Here is a 23,868-nt window from a genome sequence, read left to right on the forward strand (position 1 = left end):
ATCTGTTAATTGGATAAAACACTGTCCCTTCCACCCGACTTAGCATTGAACAACCCATTTTCTCTGCTTTTCCATAAAATCATCCCTCATTATATAGATGTGCATTTTCTCCATAGAGTTTCCATACAAAGGACCGCGGGTTCCCTTTGAGTTTGCAAACACATTTGCCGAGTGAAGTTGCTTTTAGGGAGAGGATTAAACAGCTCTGGGTAACATTACGAGACTGATTTGGCTGCCGAGAGACTTCCAAACAGCATTAATATCTTCAGAAAGACTCGGAGCGAACAGAATAAAATATTATTCCCAACCCGGGGTTGTGCCGAAATGCTTTCCTTTCCACATCGGAACTTATAAATGTGTTTATCTTATTCTATTTGCGGCTATTGATTCATCTCCGAATGACACTTGTACAAACCCAGTAACATTACGGGGCGCAGATGTACCATCACGGCCCATTCTGAGGGAGCCGGGGCCCCATAAATCCTACGAGTTGTCTCCGATCGAAGGAGCCGTCAGTTGGGTATAAAGCGGAGCTGTCAGGCGTCGCTGACTTACAGACCGACAACGTCCCGCAAGTAATTGGCAGAATCCGCCGGAATTATTCAGCCGATGGGGCGGAAAAGCGGAGACTCACATTCCCTCCTAATAATGCCTAAAGGCAAACAGTTATTTTACAGCAAGGGATCGGCAAAATGCAACGTACTTCCAATGCACATTATTTATATAATGTCATTTTTGGGCATTTTTTGTGATTCCAAGTTGTTTATGCCTCTGCCTCATCAATATTAAACATGCATACAAGCTAGCCAATCACAATCCTGTCTGTCTCCTAACAAAGTTATGACTACTGATCTGAGAGTGTGTCCACCTTCATGTAAATTATTATTAATTATTATTATTATTACAGGTATGGGATCCCTTATCCGGAAACCCGTTATCCAGAAAGCTCTGAATTATGGAAAGCCCTAAGATATAATTACCCCTTATTGGAGCAGAACAGCCCTATTGGGTTTATTTAATGGTTAAATGATTCCCTTTTCTCTGTAATAATAAAACAGTATCTGTACTTGATCCCAACTAAGATATAATTACCCCTTATTGGGGCAGAACAGCCCTATTGGGTTTATTTAATGGTTAAATGATTCCCTTTTCTCTGTAATAATAAAACAGTACCTGTACTTGATCCCAACTAAGATATAATTACCCCTTATTGGGGGAAGAACAGCCCTATTGGGTTATTTCATGGTTAAATGATTCCCTTTTCTCTGTAATAATAAAACAGTACCTGTACTTGATCCCAACTAAGATATAATTACCCCTTTGTGGGGCAGAACAATCCTATTGGGTTTATTTAATGGTTAAATGATTCCCTTTTCTCTGTAATAATAAAACAGTACCTGTACTTGATCCCAACTAAGATATAATTACCCCTTATTGGGGGCAAAACAATCCTGTTGCATTTAATCAATGTTTTATTGATTTTTGATTAGACTTAAGGTATGGAGATCCAAATTGCGGAAAGACCCCTTATCCGGAATACCCTTGGTCCCAAGCATTCTGGATAATGAGTCCTATACCTGTATTATTATTATTATTATTTATTTATAAAGCGCCAACATACCCCGCAGCGCTGTACAATAAGTGGGTTTCATACATTGGACATACAGAGTAACATATAAAGCAATCAGTAACCGATACAGGAGGGGAAGGGAGCCCTGCCCAAAAGAGCTTACAATCTACAAGGAGTAACATATAAAGCAATCAGTAACCGATACAGGAGGGGAAGAGAGCCCTGCCCAAAAGAGCTTACAATCTACAAGGAGTAACATATAAAGCAATCAGTAACCGATACAAGAGGGGAAGAGAGCCCTGCCCAAAAGAGCTTACACTCTACAAGGAGTAACATATAAAGCAATCAGTAACCGATACAGGAGGGGAAGAGAGCCCTGCCCAAAAGAGCTTACGATCTACAAGGAGTAACATATAAAGCAATCAGTAACCGATACAGGAGGGGAAGAGAGCCCTGCCCAAAAGAGCTTACACTCTACAAGGAGTAACTTATAAAGCAATCAATAACCGATACAAGAGGGGAAGAGAGCCCTGCCCAAAAGAGCTTACACTCTACAAGGAGTAACATATAAAGCAATCAATAACCGATACAAGAGGTGAAGAGAGCCCTGCCCAAAAGAGCTTACAATCTACAAATGTAAGAGAAAGTATCATGTAAAGTGTCCCAAGTCCCAGAACAAGTCAACCAAGATTCTGGTCTGAGCTAACTCTTCCACCTATAACAACTCCCTTAAACTTGGGGAGATGCCCTCCACTACTCGGATGCCACCAGAAAACTATCCCCCCAAACAATGTAGGTCTCTATACAAATATATTGCATAAACAGCTCATATGTAAAACCCTGCTTCATCTAAATAAACTAGGGATGCACCCAACCCACCAAATGCTAATTAGCATATACTAATTTATGCTCATTAGGATTCGGATTCGACTCGGCCGAAACCGAATGCATCGAAAAAAAGGCTGGATTTGGCCTGAATCCCGAACCGAATCCGGGATTCGGTGCATCCCTAAAATAAACCATTTTCATATAAATATACTTATTTAGCAGTATGTGCCATTGGGTAATCCTAAATAGGAAACTGACATTTTATGTACTAAGGGCCGCCCCCTGGGATCATAGAAATCACAGTGCACACAAACAAGCCAAGGCACACATACATGCTAGGCCCCATCAGCCAATGAATGGGCAGAGTTCTGCCTTTTGCTCCCACACTACTTCCTGTTACAGTTAGAGCTGCATCACTTCCTGTCAGCTGATCTCTGAGGGAGCACACAGCCCATCACAAAGTGGCGGCTCAAGGGAAAGGATGTAAAAGGGCAATATTTACTGATATATATATTCCAGTTTGGGGAGATTCCTCAAAATCTCTGTAGCCTCGTTTTACGTTTTTGTTATTCTAAACAAAAGTGAGAAATGAACATATAAAAGGCCGCAGTCTGGCAGAATAAAGTCTTTTAGATCTCGGTATAATTTTATGATCTTAGTAAAAACTATTATCCCAGCTGCGACTGAAATCTGCATAATGAACGTTACGCATCGGCACTTGCAGCGGTTAAGGGCAAGTTGTGCCGCACACGGGCAGAAGTCTGATGTGAAACATCTGTTATTGAACATTATTGGCTCCATAGTTTGTCCCATAGACCCCGGCTGGAGAGAGATGCCTTCTATTCAATTTCTATTTTAATTACAAATTTGTAAAAGATGAAACATCAACAAAAACGGGCAAGAAAAAAACCTCTTGAACTTGTGCAAATGTATGAAATAAAATGGCGGTATATTTACTAAGGAGAAGAAAAAGCTAAATTGGTCTCACAAAAACATACATTAGTGTAGTAGTTGGGAAGTCGTGATGAGTGAATCTGTCCCATTTTGCTTCACCGAAAAGATTTGTGAAACAGCGTAAAATTCGGGAAACGGCGAAAATGTTGTTTATCAAAAAAAATTGTCCTGCGGCTATTCTTTTGTCACATGGCTATTCTTTTGTTACATGGCTATTCTTTTGTCACCCAGCTATTATTTTATCACCCGCGGCTATTCTTTTGTGGCCAGTGGCTATTATTTTATCACCTGCGGCTATTCTTTTGTCGCCTGTGGCTATTATTTTATCACTCGCGGCTATTCTTTTGTCGCCTGTGGCTATTATTTTATCACCCGCGGCTATTCTTTTGTCGCCTGTGGCTATTATTTTATCACCCGCGGCTATTCTTTTGTCACCCAGCTATTATTTTATCACCTGCGGCTATTCTTTTGTCGCCTGTGGCTATTATTTTATCACCCGCGGCTATTCTTTTGTCACCCAGCTATTATTTTATCACCTGCGGCTATTCTTTTGTCGCCTGTGGCTATTATTTTATCACCCGCGGCTATTCTTTTGTCGCCTGTGGCTATTATTTTATCACCCACGGCTATTGTTTTGTCGCCTGTGGCTATTATTTTATCACCCGCGGCTATTCTTTTGTCGCCTGTGGCTATTATTTTATCACCCGCGGCTATTCTTTTGTCGCCAGTGGCTATTATTTTATCACCTGCGGCTATTATTTTATCGCCCGTTGCTATTCTTTTGACGCCCCGCGAGTATTCTTTTGACGCGGGCGACAATTTTTGGATGTGCTGCAAATTTTTTCATCTGTTTCACGAAACAATCCGCCAATGGCAAAACGCGGAAATTCGCCGCAAATCCATGCCTGCCGAAACATTTAGCTCATCACTATTGGGAAGAAATATCATACCAAAAAACAGGGGATTTGAGGAATCACTAGTTAGTATATATTGTATACCAATTATATATATCAGTTTCAATTCAATATCATGAAGTTTCACTAGTGATGAGCGAATCTGTCCCATTTTGGCCAAAAATTCACAAAACGGCTGAAAAATTCGAGATACAGCGAAAAATTCACGAAATGCGGCTACTGCACAACTTTTTGTTTTACTCAACCACGATTTTATTGACAAGGCCGCAATTGATTTGAAGCGACCACAACTTTTTTAATGCAACTGTGACTTTTTCCTGACTCAGGAAATCTTTGAAGCAGTTTCGGTAAAAAAATTTACCAATGGGGAAATATGGAATTTTGCAGCAAATCAATGCCTGGAGAAAATATCACTCATCGCTAAGTTTCACTGAAACTTTTTTAAAAAAAAGTTGTTCTAAAGCCTCAAAAACTGTTATACTATTGTTAAACTGTTAAAGGACAACTAAAGCCTAAAAAAGAATATGGGTAGAAATGTTTAGCTGTGTGTTTTGGGCCCTTGTATCAGCCCAAAGTCACCAAAGCTCTATAGAAATAAAGCCCCATGCCCCTGAAGATGCCCACAGTAGCTCTCCATCTTTTGCTTTGCCCAACTACTGCACATGCTCAGTCTGCTCTTGGCTGATGTCACTGAGCTTAGGGATCCACTCACAATATTTTTCTTTCCCCTGCCTGCTTAGTCTGGTCACTATTTAACATGCATACTAGCCAACCAATCACAGTCCTGTCTGGCTGCTCTCTTAAAAGCTAAAGGCCTTTTGAGCTTGGGGCGAGACTTTAGCCGAATCCTTAGTGGGGCTTCTCTTTCCCCCTTGTAATGATCCCAAATACTGAGCTGAGTTACAAATATAAGTTACAGAGGTTGGAAACAGAGGCAGAAGCTGTGACAAAAGTTCCAGTCACTTTGCTGTTACAAACAGCCCCTCTGGGAATAAACTGCCCCAGTGTAACGGTTTCTCTGTATGTAACACAGTGACTGTATATGCACCTTACACCCCCCCCAGGGCTAAGGTACAAAATATTATTCACTTTAGTGCCCATCAGCCCAATAACTTCTCTGTATGTAACACAGTGACTGTATATGCCCCTTACACTCCCCCCCCCCCCCCCCTGTAATAAACTGTGTGTAATAGGGCAGCACTAGTTTATATGTACCTGTACCCATGATGCACCTGTGTCTCTGTGCCAATGGGATCATTTGTAGGTTCCACCTAGTTCTCTATGGGGGTTGAAGAAAAAATGATATACACAAGAGAAGTGACCAATGAGAATGCTGATTAGATTCCCAGCACTATATCAGCCATTTTGATATTATCTTACATATAGAGATAATGATGGCATTTTTCCCGTCATTATATGGCACAGGAATCAGACATGGGGATAAAGGGACAGACTTGTTCAGTGCTGGGAAACTGTGCTTATTGCTCCCAACTCCAATTGCAGGAACAGAGAACAGGGAGCCGGATTTACTCACATCAGCTGGGATTCTCATTGGAGGATTATTCTGCATATTTATGCAGCCACTGGCTTTGTGCTGTTGTTTTGAAAATTTACTACGTTCCCTAAGCTCCGCCTCCCAACAGCAGCCCAGAGCAAACTGAGCATGTGCAGGAGCCAGATCTTATAGAAGATGGTATAACAAAGTAACAAGATGGCGGCCCCCTGTGGACAACTTTGAAAGCATAAATCATCACTGTAATTAGGCTTCTCAACCTCTGGGCTTGAGCAGTAAGTTCATAATGTTTATGTTTATGTTCAGTATATAAAATACAGCATTTCTAATGATTTTCTATTTTAGGGTTTAGTTCTCCTTTAAACTATTATACCTAGGGATGCACCAAACCCACTTTTTTGGGTTCGGCTGAACCCCCAAACCCACCCAGAAGGATTTGGCCGAATCCAAATAGTAATTAGCATATGCTGATTAGGATCGGAAGGGGTTAAAAAATGTTTTTCGCTGCCCATTTAACCCTCTCCGAATCCTAATTAGCATATGCTAATTTATGCTAATTAGGATTCGGTTCAGGCAGGACCGCAGATTCGGCCGAAACCGAATCCTTAAAAAACAGCCGGGATTTGGTGCATCCCTAATAATACCCCCTAATGCTTTAAAGAAAGTCCAGAAATATATTTGTAGATTAAATATTATAGCATTCACCAATGAGAATGGTCCTGATCTATAATGTAATTAAATGCAAGAAAGTCACCAATGAGAAAGCTGCTCACCAGCTTTTCCTCAGCCAATTTGCTGTTGTCTTACATAGGGAGATTATTGCCCATGTTGGCTACATGCATGTGACACTGGAATCAAACATCAAGAGGGAGTAAGGACTGTCATTTAATTGGTCTGGGAAGAAAAACTGGGTTTAACCATTCTAGCCCCAGTTGCAGGAGTTAAGAACATGGAGCTAAATTTAACCAGAACATCTGGGATTCTCATTGGAGGATTCTTTCGCATATTAATGATGTCACTGGCCTAATATTATGGTATTACTACAGGTGCATTTTTCAATAAATGTTTTTCCCGTTTTTCTTTTAGATTTGGGGAAAGTTGTGGGCTGGCCTTACAGTCATGTGACCGACAAGTCGGCTTCAACACTGAAGTCACTTCAAGACGATCAACTTTATTCTTCTCACACTAAACACAAAGACATTTACCTTGACGGATCTTCAAGACTCGCTCGTTAGCAACAACAGGAAACAGTTTTCCCCGCCCTCTTCTCTGGCCGAGCACTTCCTGAGCAGCAGCGATTTTGTTCTCGTCTACCAACTTGCATTTTCAACCTGAAGAATAGAAAACGAATGATCAGACCGTTTTTCGTTTGGATTTGATGCACATAAACACACACGCAAAGAAAGTGTCGCTCATTTTATGTTTCATTATCAGTTCATAAATTTGTAAGAATTTTTAGTAATTTTTTTAGCGAAATTCTGCATTTCGCCTAAATTCGCTGTGAAAATTCACAGTTGCATCAAAAAAGGACATGGTCGCAGTCAAAAAGTCTCGTGAGTCAAAAAAATTCGTGGCCCCCACATTTCAGCAACTTTTCCCTCATTTTTCTGCGAAATGGGTCACATCTCTAATAGTGGCATCAGTTATCTTTTGACAGGAGTCTATAAAATATATTCTAAATAGAATAAAATATAGTGATGAGCAAATCTGTCTTATTTTGCTTTGCCAAAAAACATTCTCAAAACTGCCCAAAAATTAGCAAAATGGTGAAAAATTTGCGAAACGCACATGACAGTATTGTCACACCAACGTTTTTTTTATGTGAAGGTAATAGGGATGCACCGAATCCAGGATTCGGCCTTTCTCAACAGGATTCAGATTCGGGCGAACCCACTCTCCTGGCCGAACCGACCGGAATCCTAAAAATCATGTGACTTTTTGTCAAATAAACACGGATGTTGACATTTAACCCTTCTAATTAGCATATGCTAATTAGAATTTGGTTGGGTTTTCAGCCGAATCTTTACGATTCAGGGGTTCAGCCAAATCCAAAAAACTTTTTTTACGTGACCACGACGCACCCGCATTTTTTTTTATTTTTTTTTATGCGGCTGCAACTTTTTTCCTCATTCGGCAAATTTTTATTCTGCAAATGTTTTCACCAGGCATGGATTCACTGCAAAATTCTGCATTTTGCCATTCTGCATTGGCAAAAAAAGTCACGTGTGTCAAAAAAGACGCGTGGCACCCACATTTAGCCAATTTTTCAATGTTTTGCTCATTTTTCTGGCTCATCGCTAATTGTGACATCTGTTATCATTTGACGGGAGTCTATAAAATATCATCTAAATAGAATAATATATAGTGCTGAGCCAATCAGTCCCATTTTGCTTTGCTGAAAAAAAATTACAAAAATGCTGAAAAATTTGCCAAATGGTAAAAAATTTGCAAAACGGTTGGTGATAGGGAGTCGGCTTTTTTCAGGAGGATTCGGATTCAAGCAAATGCACAATCCTGGCCGAACTGAATCTGAATCCTAAAAATCATGTGAATTTTTGTCACATATAATATATAATATAACATATATATCGGCCCCATTTTGCTTGGCCGAAAAAAATTCTCAAAACTGCGGAAAAATTTGCCAAATGGTGAAAAATTTGTGAAACGGACGGTGATTCGGCTTTTTTCGGGGGGATTCGGATTTGAGCAAATCCACGCTCCTGGCTGAATCGAATCTGAATCCTGAAAATCGCGTGAATTTTTGTCCCTTAAACACGGAAGTTGACATTTAACCCTTTCTGAAACCTAATTGGCATATGCTAATTAGGATTCAGATTCGGTTCGGACAAATCCTTTACAAAGAATTCGGGGTGGTTCGGCCGATCTGAAAAAGTTTATTCAGTGCAACTTTTTTTTTTCTGCAACTGCAACTTCTTTCCTCATTGGGCAAATTTTTTCACGACACTGACACAAAAATTTGCCAATAGCGAAATGTGGAATTTCGTGACAAATCCACGGCCGGTGAGAAAATTCACTCATCACTAATAATATATCATTATTATTGTACATTGTTGCCTGAAATCTGTTCCGGAACGTTCGTTAGATTGAATAGCGAATCTATTTGACATGAAATTACACTCTATAACACTTTATATTTCTATGGGGCCCTCAGTCATCTCCCTATAATGAATCGTTACGGGAAGTGATGCTGATTCAGCAAATTCTAACAAATGAGGTATAAAGTCCCCGTTGGTCTGGGGATCACGAAGCTTCTATCTCCGGTAACTGCACAAACCCAATCCCTCATTTATCTCTCCACAATGTGATTTGCACAATAGATTGTTCCCCCATCAGCTTTGATTTGTTTTTATTCATTCCAAAATCATTTGATAGATTGGGTTCCATGAAATACTGGGAAGAGCTCCTTTGAGGGGGGAAACGCTATTTCATCGTGACAATGGATCGGGTCTGGATGAATCATTAGGACTCTCCGAGGCTAAAGCCGTTTGCCTCCATCTGCAGCTGCCGATAAAACAGTTCAAGGCTGGGGGGGGGGGACATTTTACAAGACACAATAATGTATTGATGTTGCTTTCAAAATGCAAATGGAACTGGGATTTCTATCTATCTATCTTTACATTCACGAGAAGTAAGATTTACTAAGGCAAATAGGGGTCAAGAGATCAAAAGGCTTCATTTATTTCTGTATCTCCCTCAGTAAAATGGGAACATGAACTTGTTTATCACTCAGCGGCCTCTCCTACAGATCCGTATCCTGACGGCTTTGTTTTGAAAATATACAGATTACTTGTAAACAGAGAATGTTCCTATTGATTAGGGTAAAGGCTAATTGTTCTCATGGAGGGAAAGTTGCAATGAGTGGAAAATGGCTAATTTTTTAAAGGGGAACTAAACCCTGCGGCACAGCGCGGCTCAACCAAACGTTACTCAGCTGTTGCCGGACTACAAATCCCAGAATAATGTAACATATAATGAAGGGTGAGGCATGCTGGGAGCTGTAGTCCAGCAACATCAGGGCTGTATTCTTAAAGCAATATTGCCCAATAAAACTGCATTAAAATGCAAGAAATCCCCCAATGAGAATCCCAGCTGATGTGAGTAAATCCGGCTCCCTGTTCTCTGTTCCTGCAATTGGAGTTGGGAGCAATAAGCACAGTTTCCCAGCACTGAACAAGTCTGTCCCTTTATCCCCATGTCTGATTCCTGTGCCATATAATGACGGGAAAATGCCATCATTATCTCTATATGTAAGGTACCAGCAAGGGGCCTGACACAGTGCTGGGAATCAGCATTCTCATTGGTCACTTCTCTTGCACTTGGGGGCTCGCCCTAGCTGTTATGTGAAGGTTCCCATTGACCCTTGCACCCAAGTGCCTTTTGGCCTGGGGGTCGTGGGTAAAGGGGCTCGCCCTAGCCATTGCGTGAAGGTTCCCATTGACCCTTGCACCCAAGTGCCTTTTGGCCTGGGGGTCGTGGGTAAAGGGGCTCACCCTAGCCGTTGCGTGAAGGTTCCCATTGACCCTTGCACCCAAGTGCCTTTTGGCCTGGGGGTCGTGGGTAAAGGGGCTCGCCCTAGCCATTGCGTGAAGGTTCCCATTGACCCTTGCACCCAAGTGCCTTTTGGCCTGGGGGTCGTGGGTGTAGGGGCTCGCCCTAGCCGTTGCGGAAGGTTCCCATTGACCCTTGCACCCAAGTGCCTTTTGGCCTGGGGGTCGTGGGTGTAGGGGCTCGCCCTAGCCGTTACGTGAAGGTTCCCATTGACCCTTGCACCCAAGTGCCTTTTGGCCTGGGGGTCGTGGGTAAAGGGGCTCGCCCTAGCCGTTGTGTAAGCGTTCCTAACGACCCTTGCACCCAAGTGCCTTTTGGCCTGGGGGTTGTGGGTAAAGGGGCTCACCCTAGCCGTTGCGTGAAGGTTCCAGCAAGGGGCCTGACACAGTGCTGGGAATCAGCATTCTCATTGGTCACTTCTCTTGCACTTATAATCACATGTTGCTCAGTAGAATTCTCATTGGTGAATTTTTTTGCATCTATAATTATGTTTGGACTTTTAGCACATAGAACCCAAATACAGTCCATAGTTGGCCAAAATTTTGCCAATAGTCAAATCTCTCAATAAATCAAACTTGGCAGCGATTCTCTGTCTGCACTTTCTTATCTTTCCATTTGACTCGAATGTTGAGATTCTTTACTCACTCCAGATATAACCGGCTAATCATTTAAAAGTAAATGTTCTATAATTAGAAATATATCTTATTAGCATTAATATATGTCGGGGGAAAAAAAAAAATCTAGGCGGCGAACGAAAGTGTTTAATTTATCATCAGCACATTGTGAGCTGTAATTACAAACGAACAATAGAATTTCACTCAGATATAGGGAGAAAGATAAATATTGCCCGCTAATGTGCGCTTTATTCCAATGAATTTCCATATAAAGTGCTGTGAGTTAATTAATTCCTAAATTGCACAGTCAGAGAGAGAGATGTGTGCTGGACTTTTAATTGCAATTATTGAGAAATAAAGTGGGAGAAAATATAAAGAAGGTATTCTTTCCTTAATGATATCTGTCTTTAAAGCCACTGCCATATAAGAAACAGGCCATTTGGGCCCATGAATAAGCTTGTTGCCCATGTAGTTTGAAAGTGCAAATCTGTCTATCATTACTCTTTACTTATATAGAACCTATATATTATGAAGGACTGTAAAGAAAATTCAATACTGAAATATCAATGCTGATATAATGATAATTTATCTAATGGTTAAATGATTCCCTTTTCTCTGTAATAATAAAACAGTACCTGTACTTGATCCCAACTAAGATATAATTACCCCTTATTGGGGCAGAACAGCCCTATTGGGTTTATTTCATGGTTAAATGATTCCCTTTTCTCTGTAATAATAAAACAGTACCTGTACTTGATCCCAACTAAGATATAATTACCCCTTATTGGGGGCAGAACAGCCCTATTGGGTTTATTTCATGGTTAAATGATTCCCTTTTCTCTGTAATAATAAAACAGTACCTGTACTTGATCCCAACTAAGATATAATTACCCCTTATTGGGGCAGAACAGCCCTATTGGCTTTATTTAATGGTTAAATGATTCCCTTTTCTCTGTAATAATAAAACAGTACCTGTACTTGATCCCAACTAAGATATAATTACCCCTTATTGGGGCAGAACAGCCCTATTGGCTTTATTTAATGGTTAAATGATTCCCTTTTCTCTGTAATAATAAAACTGTACCTGTACTTGATCCCAACTAAGACATAATTACCCCTTATTGGGGGCAGAACAGCCCTATTGGGTTTATTTAATGTTTTAATTATTTTTTAGTAGGCTTAAGATATGGAGATCCAAATTACAGAAAGACCCCTTATCCAGAAAACCCCAGGTCCCAAGCATTCTGAATCACCGATCCCATACCTGTATTGGAAATATCATCCCCCTCCCATTGGCTAACTAGCGAGGAGAAAGCCATTTGACAGTATTACTTGACTTATTGTCATAGGGCCTCATCCAATCTCCTCTCTCCATCTGTTTCTCATTAATTATATTTGTATAAAGGCCACACAGACTCCCATTTATCAGCGTTGCTGATAATACGTGTATATTAGAAATGATAAAATATTTCCCACATTTCGTTTCCTTCTCCCCGCGAGTCTTTAGAAACAAAACGAGTCGGATAAATTTGACCTTTCAGATAAAGACTGAGAGCTCTTTGGGCCGTTGGCTTTGCCGCGTGTAATGGGGACAATTAGGAACTGTAAATCATTTCCCTAAGTGGCTGGATATTGATGGGGACAGCGGGCGTCACTTGATTAATACAAAAAAACACGTAATAAATCATTGAGATTTCAGCAGAAATTCAAAATATTGAATTTTAAATGTGCGTATTTAATATTTTTTGTTGTTTTTGGTTTCTCTCCTTATATTTCACTATATATTGCAATAAGGCTTCATATTTCACTATATTTAGACTCCCAGTCCAGACCGGCTTGGGAATGTCGAACCCGCAAACATTCAGCCAATGTTGTATAAATGTAGGCTCCAGATTTGGCTAAAAGTTTTTAGTTGGGTTAAAAGACATCAAAAAGTCAAATGACCCCTACACAGAAAATCTTTGTGGCTAAATGATAGGAGACATTGTTAATGTAGGTAAAACATGGGATACATATGGTGAGTAGTGATGGGCAAAATGTTTTGGCAGGCATGGATTCGCGGCGAATTTCCGCGTTTTCGCCATTTTGCGAAACGGATGAAGAAATTTGCCGTGGAAAAATTTGCAGCACGTCCAAAATTGTCACCGGCGTCAAAAAAAAAAAAACAAAATAATAGCCGCGGATGACAAAAGAATAGCCGTGCGACAAAATAATAGCCGCGGGCGACAAAATAATAGCCGCGGGCGACAAAATAATAGCCGTGCGACAAAATAATAGCCGCGGGTGACAAAATAATAGCCGCGGGTGACAAAATAATAGCCGTGCAACAAAATAATAGCCGCGGGCGACAAAATAATAGGAGCAGGTGATAAAAGAATAGCTGCGGGTGACAAAAGAATAGCCGTGCGACAAAATAACAGGCAATTTTTTTGCCGCACAACATTTTCGCCGTTTCGTGAATTTTTTTGCCGTTTTGCGGATCTTTTGAAAGATTCACAAATTTTTTGGCGAAGCGAAACGGAACAGATTCGCTCATCACTAATGGTGAGATAGCGGCAGGAATGCAACGAGCTCCGGTTGGGAGAGGTTGAGATTCAGGTGGAGAGGTGATATTGATGCTGAAAGCCAATCTGGGTCTCTGGATAGAGCAGAAAGAGATCATTCGGGAGTAGACGGTTCAATCAAATTCTTATAAAGATGATACTGGAATTTAATGGACTGGTTACATTTTCCTACAGGTATTAAGGGGCATTTTCCATAACTCCACCCCTTATTACTTATTCAGGAAGTAGAGTTGCCACCTCTCTGGTTTAGACCTGGACAGTTTTCAGAAGGGTTGTTCGGGTCAAAACTGGCTGCCTAACTCCCTGTGATTGACACGGCGATCGGCCAATCACCATATCATTGCCCCCACCCCATGACATCACCGACCCACCTCTTCCCCACACCTGTGATATCACTGGCCACCCCATCCCTTGTGATGTTACTGCCCATCCCCTGCCCAGAGGAAGAAGCCGACAGGGGTGGCAACCCTATTAGGAAGTAATTACACTTGGTGTCTAAATGATGCACAAGTAAGTAGGACTTTGGACCCTGCCCGCCAATGGTTAATAGCCCCTTTACTCTCCCCCAAAACTGACAACTGTGGTGACAAAGTACTTTTCCCTATTCTGTACCTTTGCCCACAGGTGCTTATGGAGAGGAATGGAGTAGAGTAAAAACCCAGCAGTTTGCACCTATTTTTTTGCACTTCCTCCGCCTTTATAATAAGCCCCATTAAGAACAAAGATCTGACGGTTCATCCCTTGACAATATTAACATTTTGTATATTATGCCTATTACAATAAAAGAACACAAGCAAACGGTACAAATGTCTATTTTATCATAAATCTGATATAAACCAGATTCCAAATCTCAGTCGAATTGTCCGAAGTTATAAGAAACGGCGCATTTTATGCTTTGATTGACATTAGAATGATAACGTCCCAGTTTGTGCGGATCGACCTTCTTGCTTCTGACAATCACACTCCGTGGCTTTTATTACAATACAACACAATGGACCGGCAGTTCCATTCATTCAACTGACTGGTAGTAAAACACAGAACTGATGATTATTCCAGTTTGCAGGTTAGAGCGAAACGCGGGGCTTATTGGGACGTTTTTGGCCATCGATGACGCCCATTGACTCACACAGCTGGGTTTATAGTCCCATTGGCGGAGGGTTACCAAATCCTTTGATTATTAGATGATACATTAAAGTGAAATTAGTCGCGTTCCGCTGATTAGAAGCTGATTAAACTGCCCTGATTCTCATTCAGCCATTCTGCGCGTAGGTTCATTGGTCACCTCTGATCTGACCTTTATGGAAAAGACAGAATTGACTGTAAAAGTGAATTAGAAATCATTTGATAACCTAGAGTGTTTATACGCAGGTACATATTGACTTTATTGGTTATTTGTCCTTACGTGAATTGATTGGGCGTCGATTGTTCCAGTGTACGTGCACAAAATAATTCAACATAATGTGGTTGGGGCTTGTTTGGCATCAAAACCCTGTTGGCCAAGAACCATATTCCTCCATGAAGGGTTTGGTTCTTTGTAGTGCGTTTGCACTGCTGAGAGTGTATGTTTGGGTCAGGGTTTGAGAGCGCTGAGTGGCACTGCAGAGAGTGTATGTTTGGGTCAGGGTTTGAGAGCGCTGAGTGGCACTGCAGAGAGTGTATGTTTGGGTCAGGGTTTGAGAGCGCTGAGTGGCACTGCAGAGAGTGTATGTTTGGGTCAGGGTTTGAGAGCGCTGAGTAGCACTGCAGAGAGTGTATGTTTGGGTCAGGGTTTGAGAGCGCTGAGTGGCACTGCAGAGAGTGTATGTTTGGGTCAGGGTTTGAGAGCGCTGAGTGGCACTGCAGAGAGTGTATGTTTGGGTCAGGGTTTGAGAGCGCTGAGTGGCACTGCAGAGAGTGTATGTTTGGGTCAGGGTTTGAGAGCGCTGAGTGGCACTGCAGAGAGTGTATGTTTGGGTCAGGGTTTGAGAGCGCTGAGTGGCACTGCAGAGAGTGTATGTTTGGGTCAGGGTTTGAGAGCGCTGAGTAGCACTGCAGAGAGTGTATGTTTGGGTCAGGGTTTGAGAGCGCTGAGTGGCACTGCAGAGAGTGTATGTTTGGGTCAGGGTTTGAGAGCGCTGAGTGGCACTGCAGAGAGTGTATGTTTGGGTCAGGGTTTGAGAGCGCTGAGTGGCACTGCAGAGAGTGTATGTTTGGGTCAGGGTTTGAGAGCGCTGAGTGGCACTGCAGAGAGTGTATGTTTGGGTCAGGGTTTGAGAGCGCTGAGTGGCACTGCAGAGAGTGTATGTTTGGGTCAGGGTTTGAGAGCGCTGAGTGGCACTGCAGAGAGTGTATGTTTGGGTCTGGGTTTGAGTGAGTGAGTGACACTCTACAACAATTAATGATAAAATGTTAAATTGGCTCAGTTCATCATCATTTCCTCAATAAATATAACGACATGTTTCTGTAAATCTAATTGCTGTCACTACTGACGTTTGGGAATCTAAGTGACCTCAGTGAAGCGCAGGAGAGTGGGAGGCAGAGAGGGGCCGGTTCATTGGGTTTGAGATTGGATGAATAAGAACCAGGGAACATATCGAGGCTCTTTGAGCAAAGCCAATGTGCATCACAAATCCCAATTAAGGGACATTCTTTACACCAAAACTCATTGGTGCCGGCGATCGGCAAACTCAGGGGGTTTCAGAACCAGGAATTTAGCTGGAACTGTACTGGGCTACAAAGTACTAGGCTACAAAGTACTGGGCTACAAAGTACTAGGCTACAAAGTACTGGGCTACAAAGTACTGGGCTACAAAGTACTGGGCTACAAAGTACTGGGCTACAAAGTACTGGGCTACAAAGTACTGGGCTACAAACAATTTGCTCCACTAACCTTCCACATACGGCTCCTCAGCACAAAAAAAAAAAATTAGAAACCTGCTTCTTTTGTGTTTTTGCAAGTAAAAGATAAAAAAAAAGACAGAATTGAAATTGTTAATTATAAACACATTTCGGGGCAGATTTACTACTAATTGTTTTGTAATTTTCAAATTCGACTAAACTCGTTTTCCCAAATGTCTAATATTTACTAAATAAAAAGTCTCTGCGAGAAAAGTCATAAAAACCTTGACTATTTTGAATTGTCCCTAGTGATGAGCGAATCTGCCCCATTTTGCTTCGCCGAAAAATGGCGAAAAATTTGCGAAACACCGAAAATGTTGCACATCAAAAAAAAATTTCACCTGCGACTATTTTTTTGACGCGCGACTATTCTTTTGTCGCCTGTGACTTTTTTTGTCACCCGCGATGCGCTGCAAAGTTTCTGCAGCAAATTTTTTCATCTGTTTCGCGAAACAATACGTCAATGTCGAAACACGGAAATTCTCCACAAATCCATGCCTGGCGATCTGTAAATCTGTAAAGTTTGGAGACAAAAGAAAGAACTTCAAGGAAAGGGGAGGGACCTTCGCCATTGGCTTCTACAAGAACTCGGCAAGTTTAATCTAACAAATTGTGGAATTTGGGTTTTTAGCCGTTTAGACGCATAGTAAATCCGAATTAAAATCGATAGTTAGTAAACGAGCCCCGTAAGGTAAAGCATAAAATTAAGGCTCATCTACAGACGGATGTGGAATTCCAAACCACTTTACTCTTATACCTAGTGATGAGTGAATCTGTCCCGTTTCGCCATAAAATTCACAAAATGGCAGGAAAATTCACAAAATGGCAGAAAATTTGCAAAACACATTTGTCGGGCATTTTTTTGTCGTCCGCGCTTCTTTGATGTGACTGTGCCCAATTTGACATTTAACAAATTTTTCCTCAGTGAATTTTCACTGAAGTTTTGCGAAACAATTTTCCAGTGTCAAAATGCGCAAATTCATTGCGAGCCAATGCCTCCCGAAAAAATTTGCTTATTCCTACTTATAACGATTTCCAAGACACCAAACCACTTTTTTTTAAAGAACCTCAATACAAGAACCACAAGAACCTCAAGAACCTCAGTCTTCAAAATCTTAGGGGCTTATTTATCAATTTTTGAATTTGTGAATTCGATTTTGTCTTTCTACATTGATTATGCCATAAAAATTAGCGAAAGTTCCCGGAAAATTTGCGTAACAGTAAAAATTTGTTAAACTTATTTTTTCCGTGGGTGGCTGTGCCCAATTTGATGCGATTGCACCTATTCTCTTGTAATATGACGCAACCCCAATCTTTTTTTTTTTCCAGGACCGCAACTTTTTTGCACAACATTTTGCGCCCGTTTTCCAAAAAATTTCTGCAATGGTCAAATTCAAGATTTCGCTGATGATCCATGCCTAGATAAATCACTAGTGATAAACTCATTTGATAAAAAAACAAAACAAGACTCGAATACAACTCATAAACTTGAGTTTGCCAATAGGACACTTTCTGCTATTTAGAAAGTGCTGAATGGAAAGTAAAAGTAATTATAATTAAAAATCTGAGCTGTCAATCATATATTGCCTGCCCCTATCAACTTCCATAGAAACTCATTTGAGTTTTTGGGGGTTTTTTCACACTTACTAAATACTAGACATTCGAGTTTTCGAACCATAACTTGAATTCGAGTATCTTAGGTGCAAAAAAACAAACTGAACCCGAATAGAGATGAGCAAATTTTTTCCGCGCCCAACAAAATAATTCCGCACAGCGAATTTTTCCGTGCTGGATTTTCATAGAACTTTCGCGAAACAATCCGCCAATGGCAAAACGTGGAAATTCGCTGCGAATCCATGCCTGGTGAAACATTTAGCCCATCACTAATCACCCCCATAATGTTAATGACTATTTAGGAATTTGTTTGGAGTTATGAGATGGAACGGAACATTATCTGAGTGAAAGCTCCGCTGCCAATCCCCAGCTGTCGCCTTGTGTACAATACAAACAGCAGCAAAGCTTCCATTTCTTCCAACGTTCCTTCCACATTTATTACAAGGTAGAATACAGTGTTGAGATAACGTTCTTTGAATTGATGACCCCTTTATGGAATGAATCACTGTCTGACGGGGTCATAAAAAGAAAGAGCAAAGGGCAAGGAGCAGCGGCTGCCCCTCCCGTTGGGGAGTCTCACACAATAATGTCCGACCTTTGTACCAGACTGAAATACCCAGAGCGACAGAGCATGGAAACTGAAAGGCCTCCTCTCCTCAAAGGGCAGAAGAACACAGTCAGGATGTTTCTAAAGTTAATTTCCAATATCTCTGAGAGCTGCAGACAAGTCTGGCGGGAAACGCTATTAAATGTGGTAGAAACTCAAATGAATAATGTCATCTCCGTCTGTCTCCTCTAGTAACCACAACGCTGCCCCACGGCGCCCCCTTGTTTTGCTATAGAAGTTGTTAAAAAACGTAATTCTAGATGCAAGGAAATTCCCCAATGAGCCTTCTACTGAGCAACATGTGATTATAAGTGCAAGAGAAGTGACCAATGAGAATGCTGATTCCCAGCACTGTGTCAGGCCCCTTGCTGGTACCTTACATATAGAGATAATGATGGCATTTTTCCCCTCATTATATGACACAGGAATCAGACATGGGGATAAAGGGACAGACTTGTTCAGTGCTGGGAAACTGTGCTTATTGCTCCCAACTCCAATTGCAGGAACAGAGAACAGGGAGCCGGATCAAATTCATGCTTAGGTAAGAGTAAGAATAATTCAATAATGTTGACAAGGTATTTTTTTGAATTGTTAGTTTTAATGGAGGCTGGTAAAATAGTCCAATACGGAAAGCTGCAATTAGTGTTTTAGAAAATCTGCCCCATAGTAAATTGAGAAAAAAAAAATCCAATGGTAAGTAAATGGGCTAGTGATGAGCGAATCTGCCAATAAATTCGCAAATCTTTGAAACGATTCTCAAAACGGCGAAAATGTCACACAGAAAAAAAATTGTCACTCGCAACTATTCTTTTGATGCGCGACTATTCCTTTGACAATTTTAGGACGCGTGACTAATATTGCGTCAATTTTTGGATGCGCGACTACTCTTGCACCCATTTTGGATGTGCGACTATTCTTTCGACGCCGGCGACTATTCTTGCGACAATTTTAGGACACGCGACTATTCTTGCATCAATTTTAGGACGCACAGCGAATTTTCCCCCGGCAAATTTTTTCATACGTTCCGCTAAACAATCCACCAATGGCGAAACGCGGAAATCCATGCCTGGCGAAACATTTCGCCCATCACTAAAATGGGCCCTTAAGTGACCACTGTCCAACCAAGTCAGACCCAAGACCCAGTGTATTCTAACAGTATAGATTTGATCATTATAAATGTTTTGAGACCATTCAATGGTTTTTATTTATGAGTGCTGAGATGGATAAGGTTAAGGCACAAATAGGTGCCAAACTGTCCAAATAACCCATTTCCTACTCCATCTTAGCGCAACACTACTCAGTAGGAAAACCTAACAGCAGGGAGACTTTCAACCCCGCAGAATAAATGCAGTTAGCGCTTTATTAAACCCGACATGCCTCGTTCTTCCCAGGCCTATTATCACACTTGATGAAGTGTCCGTGATGTCTGAAACATGTTGCGTGTAATAAAGTGCTTATTGCAGTTATTCGGCCGGGCTCCACTTCTCCCCGCTGTTTATTAGTGCCGAGGTGCCTTCAGACCTTGTCGCTGCTAAAGTCTGATGTTTATTTACATAACCCAATAATGTTTGTGAAGGAAGAAATAAATAAACGGAGTGGCAATGGTGTTTCGCTTCCAAGAGCAATGAAATGTAGCAAGGTCTACGATCTGCCAAACAAAAGGAGAAAGGAGAGAAGGCGGCTGCATGTACTGAGCTCAGAGAATGGAAGTCCTGGTATTCAAGGTTGGAGAGTTTGCAAGGAAAGTGGAATTCAAAGAATGGTGGTAATGGTTTATTGCTAAATCTTCCAGCAAATGCTGTCGGTTGGGAAAGTCAAGAATAATGTGATGGAGGGATGTGACGGGTACTGATCAACCCAAAGGGAGAGAACCATGCGTGTAGAAGGGAAGCACCACTGAGGGGTTATGTAAAGAGGTGTAAGAGGCAACTTGTATATGAACCGTTTATTGCATCTCAATTATTCTCAATTTAAAACAATTCGTAAAAATTTCTTCAGTATTTATGGTTTATTTCTGATATTTGTTTAGATATTTATTGTCTTACACGGAGGCAATTACATACTGGACATGCAGATGGCAATGGAGAATGAATCCCGCATATAAAGGGGTAGATTTCCCAGGGCAGGTCAGGGGCCCAATTGGGACCATGTTGGCAGGGACCCCTCCCATACCTCCCAACTGTACTGATTTTCACGGGCAGTCCCTCTTTTGACAGCTCAGGCCGCAGTCCCTGATTCTTACTGAAACGTCCCTCATTTCCCTTTGATATCCTGCACTGAGCGCTAAAAAAAATACAAATTTAATTAAATAGTAGCTTTTGGCAGAGAGCCCAGAAAGTTAACAAGCTTCACCTGCACTTAGATACATTGTTTCTCAGACTTAATTAAATAAGTAGCTTCTGGCAGGGGGCCCAGAAAGTTAACAAGCTTCACCTGCACTTAGATACATTGTTTCTCAGACTTAATTAAATAAGTAGCTTTTGGCAGGGGAGCCCAGAAAGTTAACAAGCTTCACCTGCACTTAGATACATTGTTTTTCACACTTAATTAAATAAGGGGGCTTTTGGCAGAGAGCCCAGAAAGTTAACAAGCTTCACCTGCGCTTAGATACATTGTTTCCCACACTTAATTAAACAAGGGGGCTTTTGGCAGAGAGCCCAGAAAGATAACAAGCCACACCTGCACTTACAACACCTGCACTTACATACATTGTTTCTCACACTTAATTAAATAAGGGGCTTTTGGCAGAGAGCCCAGAAAGTTAACAAGCTTCACCTGCACTTAGATACATTGTTTCTCAGACTTAATTAAATAAGTAGCTTTTGGCAGGGGAGCCCAGAAAGTTGACAAGCTTCACCTGCACTTAGATACATTGTTTCCCACACTTAATTAAACAAGGGGGCTTTTGGCAGAGAGCCCAGAAAGATAACAAGCCACACCTACACTGAGTTACAACTGTAACTAGTAAGCTAAACAGATCTCTTGGGGTAACTGAGACTTGTAGCTTAAAGGGCAATTTGATTAATGCCATCCAGAATGGTTGCACTGCTTCCCTAGCTCCGCATTTACTCAACAGAAAACCATAAAACAACATTTACAACACTTATTATTTTCCTGCTCTGTAGTTGGGATCAGATTAACTGCTACTCACAACTGTCTATCACACTCTGATTTACCTAGAGCCATAACATCATTGAACTTGAGTGTCAGCTCCATAGATTTTGAGATTCATGAAGATTTTATGACAAATAAAGAGAACATCTTCACACTCCAGCTGTGACATTCATGTTCTTGCGTAGCAAATAATTTAGGTTTGCCATTGCCCGAATGAAGCCGTCATTTACAGTACGGTGTAATGTATGTCAATAAAATCAGAAATGTAAGTACAAATGTGCTATACACAACTAAAATAATGCTAGGGGCTCTAGAGAAAGTCTAAACTGAGAAAGAGAGAGGCAACATTGTCGTAGTTCAATGATCCCCAACCAGTGCTTTGAGAGAAACCTGTTGCTCACCACCCCTTCGATGTTGCTCCTAGTGGCTTTAGGAGTCCATTTTAAATTGTCTGCCTTGGGGGCAAGTTTTGGAAGCCCAGAGACACAGTTTTATTCCAACCAGAGCCCCCAGTAGGCCACAGCTCTTATTTGCCATCCCCAAAGAACTTTTTTCATGCTTTGGTGGCTCACCAACCATATTAACATCTGAGTGTAGCTCACAAGTAAAAAAAAGTTGGGGATATCTGACTTAGTTGAATATGTAACCAAGAAATATATATTTAAGCACATATTTGATCATGTACAGCAGGGGTCCCCAACTTATCTTACTTGTGAAAATGTAAAAAGACTTGGGGAGCAACACAAGCACCATAAAAGTTCATGGAGGAGCCAAATAAGGGCTGTGATTGGCTATTAGGGGCCTCTATGCACCCTATCAGCTTACAGGGGCTTTATTTGGTAGGAAATTTTGTTTTTATTCAACCAAAACCCCCAAGTGAGGAATTCAAAAATAACTCCCTGGTTTGGGGGCACTGAGAGCAACATCCAAGGGGTTGGGGAGCAATATGTTGCCCCCGACATTGGCTCTTCAGGAGGGGACCCCATAGAGATGTAGATAACTTTGGAATTGGTCGTTGGTAGGACATTCAGGAGACATTTGGTGCATTCGCCAATAAAAATACCACATTTTATCTGCACAAAGAATATTCCAACTTCCAAACAAGAAGGTAGAATTACAATGTATTTCTTTGCTCCAATACCAACTTGTTGCTATAAAGCAAAATTTGTCATTAACAACCTGTTTGGTTTTCATTTAATTACATTTTTTATGTTGAAGAAAACCTGTTCCATTATTTTTAGCTGTGATTTATCTTTGCAAACACCAAGTTTTATACACAGATTCTATAAAATTCTAACTTCCGGTATAGGGTGGGTCACGGCGCCCCTTTACGAGAGCTGAAATGGTATCACGGAGCGATGGGATCTGCTTCTAAACAAATGCTGTTTTTGAAAGAATTCCGAGCCGGCATCCTGTTCTATTTACACAAAGCAGACATGAAAAACATATTTTAATTGCACAGAATAGAATATTATTTTGTGATTGAGCAGGGGCCCCGCTGTGCAGCGACAGGCACGTAGTTCCTTCAGGGCTGGATCTGCGGGAGGCATTTGATTCCTTTTCATGAGTTACTTTTTGACTTTAATTCAGAGCAAGGAAGAAAGCAGAGAAAGCAACGGGCAACGAAAAGGCTTAATAAGTGCATGACACAAATGATGGGCTCGGCGTTCAAAGCTCTGGCCTAGTGGGGAGAACTGCATCTGGCAGAAAACACAAATTAAAGTTTACGAAAAAAGGAACAAAATGGTAAATATCTTTTTGATAAGGGAATTGTGACGGATAGAAGCCGAACAGGGGAATAGTTAGCAATGTCCTACCCTCCAGCTTGTGCTCTACTGAAACGTCCACATTGCACCCGACTGTGGGGAATAGGTAGGGGGCGCTAAGGAGGTGGGGAGTCTGTCAGGCAGGGACTGGTATTGTGTAGACAGGAAAAGGGGTGATAAAGAAACAGAAGCAAAATCAGGGTGACCAGGGCCAAGAATCAATGAATCTATTGTTTATTATTATTATTGGCACCCCCAGGAACCTTTTGCATGCTTGTGTTGCTCCCCGACACCTTTTCCCTTTGAATGTGGCTCACAGGTATAAAAGGTTGGGGATCCCTGCTGTAGCCAATCAGAGTATTAT

The 23,868-nt window shown here is 41.4% G+C and overlaps 1 protein-coding gene across 2 annotated transcripts in view; it reads right to left on the minus strand.

Moving 5' to 3' along the window:
* The window catches only part of lrfn2 (leucine rich repeat and fibronectin type III domain containing 2), a 341,651-nt gene that overhangs the window by 224,805 nt on the left and 92,978 nt on the right, over positions 1–23,868 (minus strand). For both annotated transcript variants that reach the window (XM_031902656.1, XM_031902655.1), the window contains exon 2: positions 6,985–7,110. The gene's annotated coding sequence lies outside the window, so the exon portion shown is untranslated. The remainder of the gene's footprint in view (positions 1–6,984; positions 7,111–23,868) is intronic.

The sequence above is a fragment of the Xenopus tropicalis genome, chromosome 5, assembly GCF_000004195.4.
Source record: "Xenopus tropicalis strain Nigerian chromosome 5, UCB_Xtro_10.0, whole genome shotgun sequence".
NCBI lineage: Eukaryota > Metazoa > Chordata > Amphibia > Anura > Pipidae > Xenopus > Xenopus tropicalis.